The following is a 5,000-nucleotide window of genomic DNA, read 5'->3' as shown; positions in this document are numbered from 1 at the left end:
CTGAACGGCCTATCAAGGGGTACTAGGGGCTGCTGAACGGCCTATTAAGGGGTACTAGGGGCTGCTGAACGCCCATTAAGGGGTACTTGGGATTACTAGATGGCCTATTAAAGGGCGCCTGCGCAGGTGGAGGGCCCATTAATGGTTTCTGGTGCACGGGGGAGGGGCTGGCCAGGCCCCTGGCTGCATTATTCTTAATATCATCAACATAACCGCCTGGTCCGCTCATGTCTCGCATCCGCCGTCCATTACCCGAGTGCCTCCGTTACGTCCCTCATACCCAAGGGTCGTGCCTCATGAAGGAGGAGTTGAGGGCAAATACAATCATGGGTGGCCATGGGTAGACCCCACTCATGGGTGGCCATGGGGAGACCCCACTCATGGGTGGCCATGGGGAGACCCCACTCATGGGTGGCCATGGGGAGACCCCACTCATGGGTGGCCATGAGAAGCCCCCACTCATGGGTGGCCATGGGGAGACCCCACTCATGGGTGGCCATGGGGAGACCCCACTCATGGGTGGCCATGAGAAGCCCCCACCATGGGTGGCCATGAGAAGCCCCCACGAGTTCCACCCAGTGTCCACTGTCATTCTGATATGCAAATGAGTGTCTGGAACATACCTACATACCAAGGTCATATACTGCCGAGGCAACATCGAGGAAACCAGATCACGTCAGGTGTGCAGATGGTGTCAGGAGAACCAGCTGCACCAGCTGGTCAGCCGGGGTCAGCTGACAGGGCCCTGTCATGCCCCTTACTGTTGACGGTGTGAGCCCCAGCCAGCATGGTGGAGTCAGCTGTGGCCCTCAGGGTCGGCCTTGAACCCTCCTCAGCCCAGACGAACACTTCCTCAACATGACCCAAGGGCTTCCCGGTCCTTGACCCCCTGACCTGGTCTGTCAAGACGCTTGACCCCCTGACCTGGTCTGTCAAGACGCTTGACCTCCTGACCTGGTGTGTCAAGACGCTTGACCCCCTGACCTGGTGTGTCAAGACGCTTGACCTCCTGACCTGGTGTGTCAAGAGGTGTCTAACCCCTTCTCTTCCTCTGCATATTAAGGTTATGAAGGACAGTGTGTTTGTGACCTTTCCTTACTGAAGCATTATCTCCACACCCAACCATCATCTCTCCAGCCCCCGCCCTCCACTTCCCTCCACATCCCTCCAGCCCCCGCCCTCCACTTCCCTCCACATCCCTCCATCCCAGAGATCCTGCCCTGTACACTGTTGCCAGCCGAGCCTCACTGTATTTATCGTCAAAATGACATTGTTTCTGGAGTTTACCTTAAAGTTTACAGTGTAAACTATAATTTACGAGTGTTAACTCGGGATACTTCTGGGTGATAAATCCCAGCTGGGGTTTATGAGTTCCTCACACGACCTTCTGAGTCTTACATTTTTCTCTGTGAGCTTATGTTGAAATTGGTTTAATTAAACCAATAAATCACCTTGTTGAGGTAAGACTATGAACCTTGACCTCAACAATGGTGTTATATTGCTTGTAAGAATTTCATGTTTTCTGTTATATATATATATATATATATATATATATATATATATATATATATATATGTATATAACCCAGCCAGACGTCACAGTTTGACCTGGAGGGAAATTCCATATCAGTTGGTGCAGCCGCCAAACCATCTGGTCCAACCTGTTGTCAAGTGTTGGAGTAAACTGGTGTGATGGCTCGTTATGTTGGCTCTTAACTATGGAACAAGACAACAGGGTAGTTTAATTTCATGTTGTCTTCAGGTTCCAGTCTCTCCCTCCCTCCCTTCCTCCCTCCCACCTGCCACCACACTCCAGTCCCTCCCTCCCTCCTTCCATCCCTCCCTCCCTCCCACCTGCCATCACACTCCAGTCCCTCCCTCCCACCATCTCCCACCCTTCTCTCCTCCTCCCACTAGCCTCTGTCCCTCTCCCTCCCCATCCCACAAGTCTTCACTCCCCTCCTCCCCCCTTCCACCCCCAACCATCTCAAATGCCTCTGTTTTCTCTCTATCCTTACAGTCCCACACAGCCGTCCCGCTCACTTCCCACTCACTTCCCACTCACTTCCCACTCCATCTCTCCCCTTCCCACCGTCTTCCCTCCCCCCTCCCCCCCACCAGGTCATGACATAATTATTCTGTCAGAATTCGAAACGTGAGAACTTAGTCTGTGGGACAGTGACGCCCTCAGAACTTACCTCTCTCTCTCTCTCTCTCTCTCTCTCTCTCTCTCTCTCTCTCTCTCTCTCTCTCTCTCTCTCTCTCTCTCTCTCTCCTGTGATTCATATTATGAGGCCCTTCCTAGTTCACAGTTCATGAGGTCACCACTAGCACAGGTCATGGGGTAACTACTAGCGCAGGTCATGGGGTCAGCACTAGCACAGGTCATGGGGTCATCACTGGGGCAGGTCATGAGGTCACCACTAGCACAGGTCATGAGGTCACCAAGGTCATGAGGTCAAAATCTCTTCCTGTAAACAAAGGAAGAAAAACTGAAATATTATATTGCGTTAGTATAGATGCAGATAGAAGAATATAGAAACACATTGTTGTTATTTATATAAAGTAATGAGGGAAAATATAGACATGACAAAGATACTGCGATATATCCCGATATATACCCGCGTGACGTGGCCATATATTATCTCTGGTTTTAAAAGATATATCAAAAAACTCTCGAGTCAGATATTGTTGAAGGATTGGCCATTTTTCTTGCAGGCGGAAACTCTCTTGTAATTGGTCGGCTGTCGTGACGTCAGAGGTGCATGCCACCAGCTGATTGGCAGATTCGTCATGACGTCACGGAGCTAATGGAGCGTGAAGTCGAGAATTCCTTATCATGACCAAAGTGTCGTAAATCAAGGGAAATTGTACCCAGGAAAATCATTTCACTTCTTCTCTCTCACTAATGAAGATCATATGAGAGAAGATACATGGCCTCCTGGACACCAGCAGGCAACACTGGAACATTTTAAGAGAATATCACATCACAATGGAGTTCAGGCGCGACCATCTGATTGTGGCGGGAATATTGGAACGTTCCCGCTCATGACCACGTCTGGTCCGTGGCTTACCTTCTCTCACATCCAACACACCCCACCCGCCCTCTTGTAACCCCAGAACCTCAACACCTCAGAACCCCAGGACCCCAGAACCCCAGGAACCTCAGCACCCCAGAACCTCAGCACCCCAGCACTCCAGAACCCCAGCACCCCAGAACCTCAGCACCCCAGAACCTCAGCACCCCAGCACCTCAGCACCCCAGAACCTCAGCACCCCAGAACCTCAGCACCCCAGCACTCCAGAACCTCAGCACCCCAGAACCTCAGCACCCCAGCACTCCAGAACCTCAGCACCCCAGAACCTCAGCACCCCAGCACTCCAGAACCCCAGCACCCCAGAACCTCAGCACCCCAGCACTCCAGAACCTCAGCACCCCAGAACCTCAGCACCCCAGCACTCCAGAACCCCAGCACCCCAGAACCTCAGCACCCCAGAACCTCAGCACCCCAGCACTCCAGAACCTCAGCACCCCAGAACCTCAGCACCCCAGCACTCCAGAACCCCAGCACCCCAGAACCTCAGCACCCCAGCACCCCAGAACCTCAGCACCCCAGAACCTCAGCACCCCAGCACCCCAGAACCTCAGCACCCCAGCACCTCAGCACCCCAGAACCTCAGCACCCCAGAACCTCAGCACCCCAGCACTCCAGAACCTCAGCACCCCAGAACCTCAGCACCCCAGCACTCCAGAACCTCAGCACCCCAGAACCTCAGCACCCCAGCACTCCAGAACCCCAGCACCCCAGAACCTCAGCACCCCAGCACTCCAGAACCTCAGCACCCCAGAACCTCAGCACCCCAGCACTCCAGAACCCCAGCACCCCAGAACCTCAGCACCCCAGCACCCCAGAACCTCAGCACCCCAGAACCTCAGCACCCCAGCACCCCAGAACCTCAGCATCCCAGCACCCCAGCACCCCAGAACCTCAGCACCCCAGAACCTCAGCACCCCAGAAGCCTAAGCTCGCTCCCCGGGGCCCCCACCCCGCTGTAGCTGATAACCAAAGATTTATATGTCCTCCCGCCCCATAGTCTCCCCAGATCACCTCCCGCCCCATAGTCTCCCCAGATCACCTCCCGCCCCATAGTCTCCCCAGATCACCTTCCGCCCCATAGTCTCCCCAGATCACCTCCCGCCCCATAGTCTCCCCAGATCACCTCCCGCAGCCTCCAGTGTTTTCCTCCCCCAGTCTCCCCGAGCAGCCCCCCCCCCCACCTCCCCCTACATATATTGACGTACATAAATGATCAACGTTTTCATATAATGCTATATGATAGGGGGAAACAGATACTTACATTATATAGTATAGATTCGTTAGAAGGAGACTAATGATCATGAAAAATATTAATTGATCAGGTTAATGATAATTAAGAAGTGAAATATGATAATTGTCATAAAAAATGTATAATTCCCATGTTGAATTGGAACGAAAAAAGGTTTTCATACATTCCAGGTTTATTTTCACACACAATTTAACTGAATCTTTCTTTATTTCCAGTGTTGACCAGGAGTGAGTGAGGTAGGTGCACTTCCTGTCCTGGACACGTCGCAGGTTAAGATGTCTCAAGGTAAGTTGTCAACTCCTTTTTACAAACAGACTCAAATTGTCTACTGTAACTTACCATTACTTTAGTTTTCCATAAAAGTATAAGTATCTCGGGTTGTAACCACCTCGTTACGTTGTAAGGAGAGCATGTGGGTTATTCTGTATGGTGTAACAGGTGAATCACTGAGAGATAACAAGGTGATTCATTGTTGGAGACCCAGACGTGACCCAGACATGTCCAGGTCGCTGGTCGTGTCACCCGCCGTGATGGTTGTTTACCTTGACCTGTTGTTGTAAGTATGGCACTGTAGTGTACCACGTGACCTGTGTGGATCCAGCCACCACTCTGTCCTCGCCCTTATTGACCAATCACTCCTCAACAACACAGTGA

The 5,000-nt window shown here is 52.1% G+C and overlaps 1 protein-coding gene across 1 annotated transcript in view; it reads left to right on the top strand.

Annotated features, from left to right (window-relative positions):
• The window catches only part of LOC139764491 (uncharacterized), a 299,229-nt gene that overhangs the window by 56,718 nt on the left and 237,511 nt on the right, over positions 1–5,000 (top strand). The window contains exon 2 of the mRNA XM_071691085.1: positions 4,562–4,582. The gene's annotated coding sequence lies outside the window, so the exon portion shown is untranslated. The remainder of the gene's footprint in view (positions 1–4,561; positions 4,583–5,000) is intronic.

Source organism: Panulirus ornatus, chromosome 50 (assembly GCF_036320965.1).
Source record: "Panulirus ornatus isolate Po-2019 chromosome 50, ASM3632096v1, whole genome shotgun sequence".
NCBI lineage: Eukaryota > Metazoa > Arthropoda > Malacostraca > Decapoda > Palinuridae > Panulirus > Panulirus ornatus.
The sequence above is the reverse complement of the archived record's forward strand: the minus strand, read 5'-3'. Positions and strand labels throughout refer to the sequence as shown.